Source organism: Macrotis lagotis, chromosome 1 (assembly GCF_037893015.1).
Source record: "Macrotis lagotis isolate mMagLag1 chromosome 1, bilby.v1.9.chrom.fasta, whole genome shotgun sequence".
NCBI classification, from domain to species: Eukaryota; Metazoa; Chordata; class Mammalia; order Peramelemorphia; family Peramelidae; genus Macrotis; species Macrotis lagotis.
In genome coordinates, this window is record NC_133658.1 from 924,292,352 (window position 1) to 924,311,460 (window position 19,109).

The window sequence follows — 19,109 nt, forward strand, 5'->3', positions numbered from 1 at the left end:
AACCTCTCCAACATTGATCATTTTACCTTTTTTGTCAACTTAGTCAATCTGATAGGTATGAGATGATCCCTAAAAGTGGTTTTAATTTGCATTTCTCTAATCAACAATGATTTGGAGCATTTTTTCACATGATTATATATAGCTTTAATTTCTTCATATGAAAACTGTCTGTTTATATCCTTTGAGGTTTTGTACATTATTAAAATAAGCAGAGTTGAAATTAGTTAAAATTACAATTCTTTAGTTTGACAACTTGCTGGCAGAGATGGGAAGTCATGAGATCAAGCCTAACAAACCAAAGTCTCACTTCCTTTCTTTTCACTGCACAATGACTAGCATGGAGGAAGCACTTAATACATATCTAATAAAAAAAAAAAAACCTGGAGTCAGAAAGACCTGAATTCAAATATGGCTTGGGTGCTTATTAACTGTGTAACACTGGAAAAGTGATCTAATCATTCTCTGCCTTAGTTTTCTTCATCTGTAAAATGCACATAACAAAACATCCACTTCTTAGGTGAGGATAAAATAAGGTAATATTTGTAAAGCGATTTTGCAATCCTCAAAGTACTATATAAGCTATTATTATAATGAGAATGGGCTAAGGCAAGCTCCCAGTGAGGGCTTTGGGGCTCAGTTGTGAGAACTAACCACAGTTAGGTGATGCAGTGGATAGAGCACTGGCCTTGGAATCATGAGGATGAGGGTTTGAATCTGTCCTCAGACATTTGCCACTTACTAGCTGTGTGACCTTGGGCAAGTCACTTAACCTTGACTGCTTTGCATTCAGGCCATCTCCAATCATCCTGATACATATCTGGTCACTGGATCCAGGTGGCTGTGGAGGAGAAAGTGAGGCTGATGACTTAACATAGCACCCTCTCACTCAAATCCAATCCATGTGCTTGTCATGGTCTTCTTTAAGAATGAAGGACCGAAAAACCCAATAAAATAAATAAACAAAAAACCAACAAACAAACCCACCAAGGCTTGTCTTCCTCCTCTAATGCCTCAACTGCTTTATCTTGATGCCCTTTTTCTTGTCACCCCCAAATTGCCCTTCAAGAATGTTGTGAGGAATGTACTCTGACACCCAGAAATCAACCTATAAGCGTGAGTTATTATTGCTGTTACTTTTATTCTTGTTTTTCTTGCACTATTGTAACACTTGTCACAGACTTCCCTGAACCCTGCCCACCAAGGGGGCCGTGAGTCTTTGCCAACAGCTCCCACACTCCTGAGAAATAATTCATTCTCCAGCCTGGAAACATCCCCTTTTTCTCTGAATTTCTTGTCCTTGAAGATATACAAGGAAGCGAGTCTTTTTTTCTGGAGCTCTTTAAGATTCTCCCAGAGTAGCCCTTGCCAGCCCAGAAAGGATTTCCCTTCCATTCTACTCCTCAGCTTTAGTGAGAGGGAGTCTCAATTCAGAACCTTGAGGAAGAAGGGTAGGAGAGATGGGAGAAAGGACTCTTTTCCTTTCCTTGATGCTCTGATCAAGACATAGTTCTGTGAGAGGACCTACAGGAGAAACAGGTCTCAGAACATTACTTCTCCTCCACCCTACTCATTATCACTCTTCCATTAAAAGAAGCCTAGATTCTGTGCTATTGGATATCCCACCAGCAGCCCCCACTAGCTTCTCTTTCTCCCAGAGCTTAGCAAACTATGATCCATCCCCAAGCCCCTCTCCACTCCAGCTCTAACCCTAGCCCCTTACACTCACAAGAAAAATGAAAAAGGTGATTGTGAAGGGTATGGCTGAACACCAGTCATTCCCTCTGTTAATTGGTCTTAGCTACATGGTCAAAAGGGTCAAACATATCTGGAGTTTGGGCTCAGTATGTGGTAGACAGAAAACAGGCCCCACCATTTCCTATATAAAACTACTGATAGAGGGCCTGTGACCTCCAATCATTCCTGACCCTCATAGGGGGCAAGTATACAACCTTCTTTGATCTTACTTCCCTTTCTCAGTCTCCTTTCCCACCTCAAGGACATGCTCACATTCCTTTCAAGGCCATTTGTTTTAGTGCATGGGGCTAGAAGCTACTAAACCAATGTTAGGAAGTCTTGGATTTAAATCCAGACACCATCTTTTTCTATCTTTTCAAGTTTGTTTTGAATTTTCCCTTTGCCCTTGGTTAAATGATGGATTTGAATTATCAAAATTTCTGAGGCAACTTTTAGTTCTAAATTCTATTCTGCCCTTGCCTGGGGGCTGAAGTCACATTTCAAAGATCTCTTGCTTCCTCTTTCCATATTCCAATCATTTTTCCCCCAAGTACATTGAATTTTACATCCTCTGAACAAACTGTGAAAATTGACTTATTGGGTTCATTCCTTTGGGATGAAGCCATTGTAAAGCATGGTAGGGAGCATAAAAGGGTTGTGTACTCAACAATTGTGAACTCACTATTTCAGTGAAAGGACAGTGCCTGGACACAGAGAAAGAGAACTAGGGTATTACCAAGAAGATAAGATTTCCTCTGGGATGTGGGTTGGACTAGATAGCCACTGAAATGTCTTTGCATCTTGATTATTAGACTGTGGATTTGATCATTAAAATTTAAGACAGCTACCCAAATGAGATGCGGTCCATTGTCTTGATTCTGGACCAATCTCATTGGCCATTGGCAGTTCAAGATATCTATGGTGATGGACAAAGCTGGTCTTAATCAGATTGCTCTGTTGTAAAAAATCTCTCTTTTGATCACTAAAATATACTCAGGGATTCTACCTGACTCTAAATCATGGGATTCAATGATCTTGAGATGATTCCTGGTGAAACAAAGGCCAGTGAAAGGACCCACAGGAAAGACGTTTCCTAAATTCACTGAATGACCATTGCATCATGATCTAGACAATCTCTCCTGTCACTGATAACTCCATAGTCAAAGGAGGGGAGTTTCTTCACATCCCTAAGCATTCATTCCATTGAACTCCAGGAACTCTCTCCAGATTTCTCTACATCCATTGCAGCTGTCTTTTTTGCTTTAAGGAAAAGCCATCTACATCCCATTGTCTAGGCACTGAATGTTCCGTGACACCATGAGACGACTCTACCCCGATGACAAATCCGATTAACAATGAAAATCACTGGAATTTATTCTCCGAGTAACATAATCCCCAATCAATAATAACATTCATCCTAGTGATTCTGATATTCCAATTCCATTTCTCAATGTTCTTTTTCCTCCAATGTCTACTCCTATATTTGCTATCCCGCAATCCTTTCTAGCATCTTTCTCTTTAAATTTGTTCATGTTTACCACTAGAAAAATATATATTTTTCAATTCTATAAAATGTTGCTTTTTAATTGCATGTAACTGAAGATATGTAACAAAATAAATAATTTTTTTAAAAGAAGAGCTATTAGGGAGGCTAGGTGGCACAGTGGATAGAGCACCGGCCCTGGAGTCAGAAGTAGCTGAGTTCAAATCCAACCTCAGACAATCAATAATTGCCTAGTTGTGTGGCCTTGGGCAAGCCACTTAACCCCATTTGCCTTGTAAAAAAACCTAAAAAATAAAGAAGAGCTATTGACAACATCTTGGAACTGGTCCTGAGAATGGCGATTACCATAGATGCCCATGTCCAGATGTGTTACCATGAGACTGTTATCTCCACTTGAAGGTTAAAGCATTTATCCTAAATATCTGGGATTATTTACAGAAAAAAAAATGCCAAAGGGAAGGAGAAGTTTCACCATTTTCAACTCAGAATACAGGACCTTGAACAGATGACTTAAAAAGAGGATGAAGAATCTGAGAATCTGCTCTAGGAAATTGAGAATCCCAGAAAGGAGATGCTCAGTAATCCGACTCTATGGAAGAAAGCAAATCTTGCTTGTCAATTTCCAAAGGACCATTTTGAAAAGGTAGAATTTCTTCAAAGAAGTGATATGAAGTTGAGGACAAACAATTAAGGAAAGCCTGGGGCCTCCTTCCAGAAAGATTACAGAATGCTTGATGGGTAGGAGGGGAGTGATGGCTCAGCAGGCTAGCCAAAGTGAAGAAGCAAGACAAATTTTAGTAAGTTCTCCTTGAAGCATCCAATATGAATGAAGAATTTAAATCCATATCAGGCACCATCCAGTTGTGACAAAAGTTCATCACAAAGTACAACTGAAGAGCACTTACAAACTGTTTATTTCTCTTGTTCTTGCTCTCTTCTAGCTACTGTATTTTGTATGCCTATAAATTTAGAAATATTATGAAATTAAAGCTTTTTGTTTTATGTTGGAGTCACAAGGACTTTCCATCCTAAATTGTAAAGAGAAGATGGATAAAGACTCTGCTCTTGTTGAGAAGGAGATGTTAGTTTTGCTTTGTTCTGTTTTTTAATAATCCCACAGGCATTAGTTTCCTGGGACACTTGATTGTCAAAGTGTCTGACTTCCTAGAGAGGAGGTATTTTTGTTTGGAAAGAAAATGACAACTACAGACTAGACTCTTAAGGACTGAATTACCTACTGATTATCTCTATGAATTCAGCCTTAGTAAAGAATTAAATGATCACTGTTAACCTCCAGAGCTCGTCCTAATAAACACTGCCATTCAACAGCCATTACAAGTGGAATTTCCAAATCCTAGCATGGGCAGGAAAGGAAAACCAACCTCATTGTCTGATAATCTCTTCTGCTGAGAAGAATTAACAAGACTTTCTCAACTTTCCGCCACCTGACTTTCAGGATCATGTTCTCTCCTGGAGGCCAGGTCATAATGAGAGGAATCATTTGTGCAAGGACACTGAAGCAGTGAAGGGAAGATCTTTTCCAATTTTCTCCCAAGAGGTTGACTCGGTTTTGTTTATTTTGGTTGTTTTTGTTTGTGTCATGTTATGGGGTTGTGACTTGCCCAAGGCCACACAGCTAGGTCATTATTAACTTTCTGACTTCACATTTGAACTCAGGTCCTCTTGACTCCAGGGCCATGCTTTATCCACTGTGCCACCTAGCTATCCCAAGAGGCTGACTTGGAATGGGAGTGGGCAGAGGCAAGAATCCCCTTCATTCTTCCCTACCTCTGTGGGATTCAAAGGCTAAAGAAAAACATCTTCAGGTTTATAAACCACTTCCCTTAGCCAAATCTCAAGTTGCAACTAGGGCAAGTATAATTATTCTCATTTGCAGAAAAGGCAACAGACTTGAGCTGTAACCACAGTCACGTACAGAAGAGGCACTGCAGCAGACATGGAGATTTTAAAAACGACAACAAAAAAACCATAATAGACGGTCTATTTACTGCTTCTTGCTGGGTGTCCTGCATATTTAAAACCCACTGGAGTTTTCCATTGCCCTCACCCTCTCCACCCCATCCCTATCCCAGGCTGAAACAACTAATGTTTGACTTTTTTCTCTTTCCATCCAATCCCATTAGCTCAATAAGAATTTGTCATATGGTTGCCATGTGTCATATGCTATGTATGCAAATGGTAGAGACATAGATGCAAACATTAGATATTCTATGCACTCAAGAAATTTAGATTTCAGTAGCATCAGAATTAAGAAGAGTCTTGGTGCCTGGAAAACTGCAAGTTTGGGGTGGCCAGGTGGCACAGTGGATAGAGCACTGGCCCTGGAGTCAGGAGTAACTGAGTTCAAATCTGGCCTCAGACACTTAATAATGACCTAGCTGTGTGGCCTTGGGCAAGCCACTTAACCCCATTTGCCTTTCAATGAAAACCTAAAAAAAAAAAAAAAAAAAACTGCAAGTACTTCAGGAAGACATGAATTTGTTTGTTCATTAACCACTGAAAACAGCATTGTGCTTAGTAAAAATTTCCATCTGAAAAAAAATCTCTTAAAATATCAAAAATTATGATACAATATTTTGACAATTACACCTGAAAAGGGGTCAGTGATGATGATGATGTTTTGACCTTCATTCTAAAAGACCATGATATCATGGAGGTGATGCCAGGACAAGCAAGTGAATTGGATTGGGGGGGGGGGGGGGAGCTGTACTGAGTTACCAGCTTCACTTTCTCCTCCAAAAGTGGCCAGATATGGATCAAGGCAACTGGAGATGGCCCTGGATGGGAGGCAATCGGGGTTACAGCTACTAAGTATCAAGTATCTGAGGCCAGATTAGAACTCTTGTTCTCCTGTCTCCAAAACCAGTGTTTTATTCATTGGCTGTCCCTGGAAAAAGGTTAGGGGCATTTTAATGAAGACTAACTGTATCAAATTGTAGATGAATCTCTGACAGTTGCTAAGGCAACCATTGGTATTTTTTCATATCTTTCCAAAGTATAAATAAAAAGAGAACATCCATAAATTCCTTTTTTTGTTGTTTTTGGTAAGAGACATGTTCAAGGTCACACATCAAGGTTAATTATTGTCTGAAGTCAAATTTGAACTAAAGTCGACCTGAGTGCTCTGGCTGGTGCTCTATTCATTGTGCCACCTTGCTGCCCTGAAAATCCATAAATTCTAATGAAAAAAAAACTCAAAAGACATTTAATCCTGAACTGGTTAAACAGAAAGAACTCCAAATAATTAAATATACAAACAATAATCAATTGATCAATTATTAAATTAAATGAACAATATTTTTAAAGGGTAAATAATAGAAGAGTTGGGTTAATACTGGAGGAGTTGGGTTAATGGGTTAATCTTAGAGAGTGATCCAAGCACTGTCTAATTGTTTCTTCTTAATTCTCCACAGACAAGAAAGTAAACAAAGAAGTCATTAGGGAAGTCCCTGAGGGAATTCTAACTGGCCAAACACTAAGAAATGCAATCATGGTGACCCTTCCTATTAGCTCTATTTATTCATTCTTTGTGGACCTAATACTGAGCTCCAGTAACAAAGAGAGGCAGGAAGATAAAGAGATGGAGACTGAAAAAGACAGTCAGAGATAGAGATAGAGACAGAGACAGAGGTAGAGATAGAGACAGAGATAGAAAGAGAGAGAGAGAGAGAGAGAGAGAGAGAGAGAGAGAGAGAGAGAGAGAGGAGAGTAGAACTTAAACACCGTGAACAGTATCAGTCACCAGTTTGTCAATATGTTTCCGTTGTGGAGCAAACATGATTTGGGAAATGTAAACCCAAGTTCAAATCCCATCTCAGAATCTTTCTGTCTTTATGATCTTGGACATTTCATTTGCCTCAGTTTCCTCATCTATAAAAGGGGATAAGTTGTAGCAGCTACATCCCAGGGTTAATATGAGGATCAAACATATTATCCAATTAAGTGCCTAGCAGAATGCCCGACACACAGTAGGCACCATACAAATGATAGCTTTTTTATTATTATTTCCTTCATATTAGTAAGTCTTTTGTTCTTATATGTCTTGTCATCTCATAGAATCACTGAATTTTCTCTATCCTCTCTCAATACATGTTCCTTGCCTGTTGACTGTCATCTTACCATAGGAGCCTCTAAACTAAAAACCATATATCTCTCCCAAAGTGATAGGGAGGAGAAGAATAGGCTCCTCCATTGCCCCCTAAAGCAGTTAGGTCTAGACAGCCCACTTCCCACCTCCACCTCCTTTTCCACACAGTCATCATGTGGCTCTTCCCCTCAGATCTTCAAGTCTTAAAATAAGCATCTCACACACATTCTTTCAAAGACACTGAAGAACCCTGATCTCTCTGCTCCTCTACCACAGCTAAAACTTGGCTCAAGGACTCCTTGTCAACGCCTGGACTGGTGACCATGTCATGTCGACCATGAGTATGTTCATGTTCTGTGGGTTAACTGTGCACTGTGGGCTTCTCTCTGGAAGTTTTGGGGAGGAGAGGAATTGCTTCTGGGTTTAGTTCTTCTGCTCTGTAATAAAAACACATGATCTTTTAACTACTCTATGGCAAATTTGGTGGAAAAGTGTGGGGGTCCAGCCTCCACGGGGTCCTTGGAACCTGACAAAAGGGATAGAGTCAGTGAAATGAGTTGAGTCAACAAGTGGGTAAAGGCAGGAGCAGGTTGACTGACTGCCAGCTGCTTGGATTTATTTTTATAGTTTCAGAATCCTGTATGTTTCAAGCGAGCAAGCTGAGATCATTTCCTTGGTTACAAGAGTGTGCAATATTCATCAACAATCATATAGTTCATATGGTTACAAGTTGGATCATGTGATTACAAGTTTAAGTAATAATCATAGAGTTAATTAATTTCTTATCCCTACTCAGACCACGAGGACCTTGACCTGTCTGTTACCATATTTATTACTACATTGTATAATTGTTAATTCATTTAGAGTTATTAATTAAGGAATTCTTTTAATGGAAAGTTTTTATATTTTTTATGTAGTTAATGTTTTTTGATACACTTCCTTAACAGTCTGTAGTGAGGGTCTTTATGATTGTCCACCCACTCTTACAATAACCAATTTTTCTTTCTAGCCTAATTGGTGGAAGCCACAGTTTCTGTGACTTTTTTATTCTTTCCCATGAAACTAAGGCTGCTGGAGTTCACATATCGGTCACCTGTAGTATTTTCTCGCCATCTTTTTTATATATTTCTGTGTATGATAAGGGGGGCAAAAGTATTAATTTCCCTGGAATTCTATCTGACCCATCTTGTATCTGTTTTCCCTATATATATTCTGGTATCTCCTTGGAATTCCCAGTGCTGGGTTTTCCAGAGATTTCATAATGTTGAAGCCTTTTGTATGCCTCAGGGAGAGGCAGTCCTGTTAAATTTGGACAGCGTTCACAATCTCTTTTGTTCAAGGAATTTTTCTGAAATCCTTGTTTTATAGTCATTTCAGTATTAGGGTGAGTAAATATTGTAATCAATAATAAACCTATAAATATTGGAATGCATGAAATTCCTATATATATTGAAGAAGGAAATGTTGTTCCATCAGGCAGTGTGACTGCCTTGAGTCTTCTTGCTGCGACTGTGTCAAACAGCTTAGAGACCCTGGCACCCAACAGGAAAGAAAGATATTGGAGGCCCAGAAGCAAAATAGGAAACCTTAATAATATTACCCCAGGTATGAACTGACAGAGGGTTTGAACTCTAGGGGCAACAAAATGAAAAAAAGAGAAATGGATTCAGGGGTTTTCAGCCAGAAATAGAGACTAGATGGATGGAGAGAGGGAGAAAAAATCAAGGGAGAGAGAGGAGGGGTTACAAACATCTACTACTGGAGGAAGTTCATGTCTCCCCATATCCTTCAACCACACTGCAATTTTCTGGGAAAGACGGATGGACCATATAAAGAAGTCAGAATTGTGTGTGTGTGGGGGGGGGGGGGTATTTCACTGATGCTGATTTTTTGCTTTGGGCAGTTACACTTTGCATCCAAGGTAGACCATCAGAACTAGTATTTTTCTCTGTAGAGTTAGAAAGCAGCCCTTGCACTTGGATCATTTTTCCTTGTTTTGCTGAAGGATGATGGAGTGGAGGATGCTCAGACTCAGACATGCTGGACAGCAACCTCAGTGGAGGGGAATTTATGTCTGGAAATACCAGGCTCCCTTTAATAGGTTCACCAGCCTCTCCAGACCTGAGAATTTCATGAACCTCTTCTAATTTTGCCGTGTGTGTGTGTGTGTGTGTGTGTGTGTGTGTGTGTGTGTGTGTGGATGGGTAGGGCTTATTTTAAAGCATGGAAATGGCAAAGAGAGTTCAGATATGGGGGAGGTGGTTATAGGGGTAGGTATGGAGGTGGGCAGGTTTCTACCCAGAGCTAGATACTTTAGAGAAACAAGATGAGGGAATACCTTTCCCCCCACCTACCCAAAATCTTGGGATGTACCAGTAGTTTTCAGCCCTGATTGTCTGGTAGCAGGATGTTGGGCAAGGGTAAGAATCATGCAGAGATAGAGGAAGGGCCCAGGTGCAGCATTCTGGTGCCCTCCTCCAAAACACCCATCCAACAAGCCATCTGAGGTCCATCCACTCACCCTGGAGTTCCCAGAAGTATTGGAATCATAGTAGTTCAGGGCCCAGGCATGGGCTCTGGGATCTGGAGAAGGTCCTTACTCCCTTACCCCCCACAATCCTGACTGTGCATGAGGAAGGTCTGGAGTCAGGAAGATGAGTTCAAATTCAACCTCAGATACTTAATAGCTCTATAACCCTGAGTCAATTGCATCACTTCTGGCTCAGTTTCCTCTTCTATAAAATAAGGATAATACAAACACTTTTCTAGGGTTTTGTGAAAATGAAATAAGATATAAAGCTTTTTGGTTTGAGGTGAAATGACCTACTTAAAGTTCTACAGTTGATATTCCAGCAAAGGTGGAATAAGCAAGATGCTGAGTATGGTGATGGCAATAATAATTGCTCCCCAGGTAAGAAGACTACATGGAGGGAGTATGGCATGGAGCAGTCTGGGCTCTCTAGGTCCCATGGAAGACCAGCCAGACAGGTGGGTTTGAAACCTGGTTATGTGACAACCTGTCCCTTCCGCTAAACTGTCTATATTCTTTTTAAAAAAAGATTTTGGCCACCTCACAGGTGTATCATGGTATTTCGCCCTAGCGAATAGAAGCAAGATTATCTTTCCTTTTTTGCTTCTGCATCCTCAGCACCTATGTCTAGCATACACAGTAGGTGCTTAATCAGTGATTATTAGTTCATTGATGAATTTTGGGAACTCTTCATAACCTAGATATTTTCGTTGCTCTCTCTGGAGCTACCCACTGGAGCCCTGGTTCTGTGCTATCCCTGTGTTCATTAACCTCTCTGGAGGTGGTAATGAAACAGGAGACCTTATATTTCATTCACCTTTTCCATTATTGCTCCATCTATCCTTTGCAGGATGGTGGACTAGGGGGCATTATCCCTAAGCATGCTGAACTTGGAGTCAGAAATGCATGAATTCATCATCCTGTCTCAAAAATTTACTAGCTTTGTAACCTGGGCAAATTACTGGGCCACAGCCATCCTTAGGTCCTCCTCTGAATAAATAAGGATCATGATTTCACCTATCTCCCAGGGTAGTTATGAGAATCAAATAAGAATATACATTTATGCAAATATACATATATAAAATCTTAATTGTATAAGTTGTACAAATCTTAAAGTGCTAAATAAGGGATGATTATGATGTTACTTCTTTTCACGTAGTCTCTGTTCCAGCGACATTCCCTTGTGTTGCTTCCAAGCCCCATTCTCTGAGTCCTTAGCACAGGCAGGTTCTTCCATCTGGAGGTCTGCCTCCCAGAATCCCCAGGTATCAGATCTTTCTGACTCAACTCACCGAATGCTTCTAGAACAAATTTATTTATTATCTTAGCTGCAAGAGCAGAGGCAGAAAGGGTTATTTTAGAATACCAAGAAGCATGAGGTGTATAAGTCTATGGATTAAATAGAGGACAGTTTCTAAAATGATGTTGCTCCTGTAAGGTGTATGGTGCATGGCCTCTCACTCTTGGTGGTCCCCCTTGAAAAGGATGTCAATTCCTTGACAGGAGGGACTCTTGTTCTTGTCATTGTCCCTGATAGCAGTTATACATCCATCTCACTTCTGACTCTCGCAAATTCATTTTACAAAAGAGGAAGAAGGTGGGGGTTGAACAAATTGTGACATATAACTGATGGAATACTACTACTCTATAATAAATGATTAACTCATTGATTTTAGGAAGACATTGAAAGATCTGCCACAAATAATGAAGTGTGAAATGATCAGATGCAAGAGCATATTGTGCACAAGAATAAAATGCTTTTCCTTCATTTTCAAAGAAGACCATGCCATCAGGGAGGTGATGCCATGATGAACACATGAACTGGATTCCAGAGACATCTGCGTCCAGTGACCAGACATGGATCAGGAAAACTGGAGATGGCCCTGAATTTCAGGAAATCAGGGTGAAATGACTTGCCAAAGAACACAAGCTAGTAAGAATCAAATGTCTGAGGTCAGATGCCAACTCCTGTCCTCCTGACTCCAAGAGCAGTGCTCTATCCACTGTGTCACCTAAAAATATCTTTGAATGAATTAGTTATTTTGACTATTAAAAGTGCCTTTGTTAACTCTGAAGAACCTATGAAGAAAGTTACTATCTTTATCTGGGGAAAGAATAGATAAATAGAATAATTATATAGACATATGCACACATTCACACATACCATTTTATGTCTAATGGTAGCCATCTTTACATGATATTTAAAAGAATGGGAAGTTGTGACAGAAGAAGTTTCTAAAGCAATTGCCTTTTTTATTGCATTGTTATAGAAATATTTGTTTTATTCCATAAATTAAAAAATAAAATCTGAAAAAGATTGAGAAGAAAGCAACGCAGGAAATAAGTCCCTGTCTTTCTTTGCTATGACTGAGTTCTCTCTCTCTCTCTCTCTCTCTCTCTCTCTCTCTCTCTCTCTCTCTCTCTCTCTCAGCAAATGATATGGATAGCATCAGTCTTAATTATTTGGGGCTGAAAATGAAATAAAGAAAAGGTTAGGTAATAGAAGAATATTTATTCTCTAAGATTTGCCTAGAAACCTGTAGGTAGAAAACATTACTAAAGATGTTTACTAAGAACTTAATGAAAGGAGAGTATTCCATAAAAATCTCAAGAAGAGTCACAAACTTTTGTGGTAATCCAATTAGGTTACACATTATTATATAAAGGTATCAATGATTACTTTATGATAATTTTATCCATTTATAAGGCCTGTTCTATGCCAAAACTGACAAATATCCAATTAGAACAGGACTACTGTTTCCTTTTCTGATTTGATATATTATGTGGTTTTCAGATTTGTTATAGAATATAAAACATTGGGGATTTTTCCCTTTCTAAAATGTCATAAGTATAATAATTTATTTATGACTTTTCTAATCATTGGCAAATTGTGAAAGATAAATTTGTAGATGCAATAAGAGGAGGACCAGGCTGTTTCTCATAGACAAAGTCAATATTTGGATTTATACTTCGAAATATACAGACTTGAGAAGGACGGAGGCTAACATCCCTAAAGGAGAAAGCAATTTTTGATTAGAAATAGAATATTTTAGAAATTTCACTTTGACAATAGTCAGAGAGGTAGAAGGAAAACCAGGAGGAAGAAGGAGAATAAAAAGAGAGAAGAGGGTGCCCAACAGTGTAAAATCCAGAAGATATGTTGAAGCTGAGGACTGAAAAAAAAAAAAAGAATCATATTTAGTAATTAACAGTAGCATACAAGGAGATTTTATTGTTGTTGATGACTTCCTTGACACATAAGCCTAGGAATGAAAACTCTTGGTCAAAGAACAAAGACATTTTAGTCAATTTTCCAAAATGATTGTGTCTATTTGCAGCTCCACCAACAATGCATCATCATACCTATTGTTTGATTAATGTGTGCTAGTTTCTATTCACTCCTGTAAAATGACAAGTTTGCACTAACAAAACTCAAAAGTGTATTTAATAAAGTGATTATAAAACAGGTAGAAATGAATCACTTTTACAGCAAAAGCAATCAATAAGTCTGGTGCCTTGAAATATATATATATATATATATATGATACATATATCAAAAATATATATATTATACTATTATAAGAATATATTCTATAATATATGAATGTAAAATATAAAATAAAATATGTATATAATATGCAATAATATAAAATGTATAATAAAAAAGCAAAGCCTACATAAACATAAACATTTAGAGAAAACATCACTAATTTGGGAGAGCACCAGCAGTGTCTGGGAAGACCCCTGGTATAGTTTCCAGAGTCCTGATCCGGAAGGTCCCAGGCAAAGAGTCCTCTCCATGGGTGAGACTCCAATTAGGCTAAGGTCTAATTAGATCTTATATAGCCTGAAAACAAAGAAAGGCCTTTTTTTTGCCCATTTTTTGTGGAATAAAACCAAATTTTCCAGGTTGTCCGAGGAGGGAGCCAATGCTCCCGAACCCCAAGAATTATGGTGTTTACATTCAGGAATGGCTAGTTCTTGAAAAGATAGGCAGTGTTAATAAAGTATGGCTTTACGAGTCTAACCAGTACTCTTCAAGGACATTCAGTGGTTCTTTTAAATACTCAAGCTGTTTTAAATATGTGCATAAGATCAGTCCAGCTCATCCCCCCACCCCATACATCTGGGTGAATTGGGGGTTGGTAATTCCCTGTACACCAGAAGTGAACTGGGGGGGTCAGTTTATTCTCTGTAGATAACCTATAAGGTCTTATCATGGAAAATCATATCTTCTGTATTAACCATATACCTATTTTCCAACAACTCTTCCAATATCGACAATTTCCTTTTATATCATTGCCAATTTGCTTGACATTAGTTGAGAATTCAGCATTTTATTTATTTACCTTTTTCTTCTGGTTAGTGAATTTGAACATTTATGACAGTTTTGATTCTTTTGATAAATATTTTTCATATCCTTTAATCTTTTCTTTATTGGAGATTGATTTTTGTATATTTTCCCTAGTTGTCTTTAGATCTGGAATTCCAAACGCTTATCAAAATCTAGGACATGAATATTTTTTCCCCTCGTTCAGTTCTCTTTTTTATTTTGAATGTGTTTATTTTGTGTAAAAAGTTTTCAATTTCATTTAATCAAATCCTCTATTGTATCATTTGAACTTACCTCTATTTCTTTTTTGGTTAAAAAATTGATTCTCCACCTGTAACTATAAGCAATATCTAATCTATATTTAAGTCACATATTCATTTTTGAAATCATGATGGAATATAACATAAAATAATGCTATAAGTCACATTTTCAAGAAACTACTTTCCAGTTTTCATGGCAGTTTTTATAAAATAAAATAAAAATTGCCATATTACAATATAATTTGAAATCTTTTTTGAAATGTGTATCTTTTCTTTCAATACTATTTATTATTGTCTTTGATATTCTAAATAATGTACTCTTTTAAATGAATTGCATGTCAAAAAACTAAGTTTATAAAGTTCTCTTTGGGTATTTGATTGGTATAGCAAGAAAAGCATAAATTAATCTTAGTGTTATAGTCATTTTAATTCTACTGGCATGTTATAAGTATTATCAATAAATACTCCTTCACTATTTAAGTTTTTACTTTTATAATTGAAAACCAATTCATATTGATAAGGTTTTAAAAAGGAAATTAACTTTATATATGTCCAGGTCTGAAGAATATACATTCCTATACCACCTTGATTTCTAGAGTGGACTTAGATTTAAATACTCACTAGATAGCATTGTTATTATTCATATCACATCCAAATGCTGCATGGTCAACTGAATGGAAATGTGTTGGCCATACAATAGTAATGGCAATTGGTATATACTGCTTGGGAGTTCACAGTTCTATTGGCTGACTATCAAACCTCATGTGGACGCATCTACCCAATCTCCTTATGTCTCACTTTCAAAACTCACAAGATCAGAAACACCTTTAATATCCTTTGACTAGAAACCTGAAAGAATGGTTATCACAACAATAAAAGAAACAAGGTCAAGCACTTGTTGATTATATTTTGGTGGTCCAGATTGCAAAATAATGGAGTTTCTTGACTCCAAATGCATTGTCTTTGCCTTCTGCCTTGAATGCTCTAAGCAGGAAAAAGTCAAATAATGGAAGACTTGGGCTTATCATAATGCCTTTTGAATGCACCCCAGTTCTCCTTTGCATCACACCAGAAAGTATTATAGAATGTCTTTACGGATTTCTAAGTCTACATTGAGATTTCATCATCTGAGCATCTAGTTATCTTGACTCCTTGGTGTTTTCAATTTTATACTTCCTACTGAATGTATTTTGATGGATTGACTTGCCTATATTTAATGTACTTTGCAGTTGTTTTAAATGGAATTTCCTTTTCTCTTATTTTCTTTATAACCTTTTTCGATACTTTTTTTTCAATTACAAGGAAAAATAATTTTTAACATTTGTCTTTCATAACTTTGGGTTCCAATTATTTCTCTTCCTCCAAATCTTTTCCCTGCCATGAGAAGACAAGATATTTGTTGTAGAGAATACAAAAACAGTCATACAAATCAAATTTCCATCTTAGTTAAGTTGTAAAAAAAAAAACACTGCCCCATCCAAAAAATGAAAAAATAAGCAAAGGCTAAAAAGGTATGCTTTGATTTGATTTCAGTATCCATCAGTTCTTTTTTTTCTGAAGGTGGCTAGCATTTTTCCTAAATCCCTCAGAATTTTCTTGAACTATTGTATTTCTCAGAATAGCTAAGTACTTCACACCTAATAATGAAATATTGCTGTTTCTATGTACAATGTTCTTCGGGTTTTACTTATTTCATTTTGAATCATGGCACATATCAATTCTTGCATCAGTTTCTTGGTTTTTCTGAACTCAAACCGCTTGCTATTTTTTTATAACACATTAGTATTCCATCAAAATCACATATCACAACTTTTTAGCCATTCCTTAATTGATGGGCATTCCCTTCATTTCCACTTCTTTGCCACCAAAATAAGAGTGGTTACATATTATTTTTACTATAGAACTTTTTCATTTTAAAAATTTTTTTGCTGCCCACAGCATCTTGATGCTATCATAAGGAAATGCTATTAATTGTATGTTTCCTTTGCAGCCTTCCACTTTGATGAAGTTATGAACTCAGTAAATTTCTTTGTCATTCCTTAGATTTGCTGGGTAAGTCATTATGTTATCAATAAATAGAGATTTTTTTTTCTTCTTTGCCTATCTATTCTTTCATGAAGTCAATTTTATCTTACTGCTACTATTAGCATTTCTAAAATTACAATGAATAATAAAGGAAAAAGGCATCCCTATTTTATTCCTACATTTATTGGTATAAAGTTTCTGATATCATCCTCATTACATATGCTTGGCTTAGGTTTTAGCTTTGTTGTTTTTGATCACATTAAAAACACCCATTTATGATTATTTTGGGTATTTGGTTTAAAAGAATAATTTATTATTTTCAAAACCTTATTTTCTATAGATTAAAATAATCCTGTGGATTCAAAAGCTTCTGTTGACAAAGCGATCTTTGATATTGATTTCTCCCTAATGCTGTAAGATCTTTGAATCCCTAATAGAAATGTAACTTGATGTAATAAACTTTTAAATCTTTTTTCAAATTATTTTAGTCTTGACAGGATTTCATTTAAATTTTAATAATCAATATTTGGTCTTTTTTATCTTTTGTTTTTTGCAAGGCAATGGGGTTAAATGACTTGTCAAAGGTCACACAGCTCCATAAGTATTAAGTGTCTGAGGTTTAATTTGAACTCAGGTCCTCCTCACTCCAGGACTAGTGCTCTATCCACTGTGCCACCTAGCTGCCCCCAAAATTGATATTTGTTAATGATTTGGGCCCACAGTGATCTTTTGTTGATTTAGTCTTCATTTATTTGAAAATATAATATATTCAATATTATATAAATATATATTATAGTCTAATATAGTTGCAAATATATTGGCCATATAGAAAGAGTTTGCTAGTGTTTTCTTTTTCACAAACTGAAAATAATTTTAATGTTACATATAGGATATCTTCTTTTAAAATTTTATAGAATTCTTTGGTAAATTCCTCACAACTGGGAGCTTCCCCCCCCCTTTTAATTCACATTTATAATTCATCTAAGCTATTCTTTCTGAGAATAGATCATATTAGATTTTTCTTTAGTGTTCTTGATCTTTGAATATTTTGCATTTTTAAGCAAGCTCTTATTTCATGTGTTTTTTTTTACTTTGGCATACAATTATGCAGAATAGATAGTGATGCCTATTTTTATTTATTCTGGAATTGTGATTTTACATGTTTAACTTGTTATATGGATTTTCTCTCACCTCTTACTTGCCATAAGATTATTTCAAAGCTTATCTATCAATTTTGTTAGTTTTGTGGGGTATTAAGAACAAACTCTTTTTTTTAGGGTTTTTTTTTTACAAGGTGAACGGGGTTAAGTGGTTTGCCCAAGGCCACACAGATAAGTAATTATTAAGTGTCTGAGACGCGGATTTGAATTCAGGTACTATTTCTATAGAGCTAGATAGAGATACAGAAAAAATAAAAAATGCCCTATGAAGCAAGAATGTTGTACAGTTTTTTAGTCTACCCTCCATAAGATCATTCACTGTCCCATCAACCTTGGAATATCCCCAATAGTCCAAGTGTTCCCCATTGTCTAGGTAATAAAATAGTTTAGTAACTCCAATTCCTTGTCTTCTGGAATAAAATGTTATGAAGGCACATTCTTTTTTATTTTTTTCTGTGCTATATATTGATTGAAATTGAGTGTGTTGAGAGAGAAATCATATCCTTGAGTAGAAAAGTAAAATATTAGAGATAGCAAAATTATGTTGTATATAAGACACTTTTAAAAAAATTGAAGGTAAAAGACGTTGGTCTTTGTTTAAACACCACAATTCTTCCTGTGGATATAGGTGGTATTCTCCACTGTAGGTGCGCTCAGGTTGTGCCTTACTATTGTATTGATGGATTGAGCAAGTCCATTAGGTTGATCATCACTCCCATGTTGCCATTAAGGTACAATGTTCTTCTGGTTCTGCTCATCTCACTCAGCATCAGTTCATGCAAGCCTTTCCAGGCTTCTCTGAAATCCCATCCCGCCTGGTTTCTAATAGAACTATAGAGTTCCATAATGTACATATACCACAATTTGTTCAGCCATTCCCCAATTGATGGATATTCACTAGATTTCTCATTCTTTGCTCCCACAAAAGGCTGCTACGAATACTTTTGTACAAGTGATGTTTTTACTATTTTTCATCATCTCTTCAGGGTATAGATCCAGTACTGGTGTTGATGGATTAAATGGTGTGCACATTTTTATTGCCCTTTGGGCATATTTCCAGATTGCTCTCCAGAAAGGGTGGATGAGTTCATAGCACCACCAATAATGTATTTGTGTCCCAGATTTCCCACATAATGAAGGCCCATTCGTTCAGAAGAATATATGTTCTCCTGAACTAGACTAGACTCTTTGTAAATTAGTCATATCTTATTATAGACATAGGCTTCTCCCAAGAGAGTACTTTTCAGAAGTACCTCCTGCCTCTATTAAACTGAAATCTCTTATTTTCAAAATTATTTCCTCCCTTTTTCCCTTGACCATTTTTCTATTGCACTTTGTTTTGATGAAAGATGACAGAAATGATCTTCTCTTTATTGTTAACTCATGGACTTGTTCAGGGAACATATTCCCTTGTTTTGTTCACCTTCCCTCTCCCATAATATATCTTCCCATTCT

The 19,109-nt window shown here is 37.0% G+C and overlaps 1 pseudogene; it reads left to right on the forward strand.

Annotated features, from left to right (window-relative positions):
* Positions 1–3,070: 3,070 nt before the first annotated feature.
* On the forward strand, positions 3,071–6,869 carry LOC141509815 (vesicle transport protein SEC20 pseudogene; annotated as a pseudogene).
* The last annotated feature ends 12,240 nt before the right edge of the window (positions 6,870–19,109 follow it).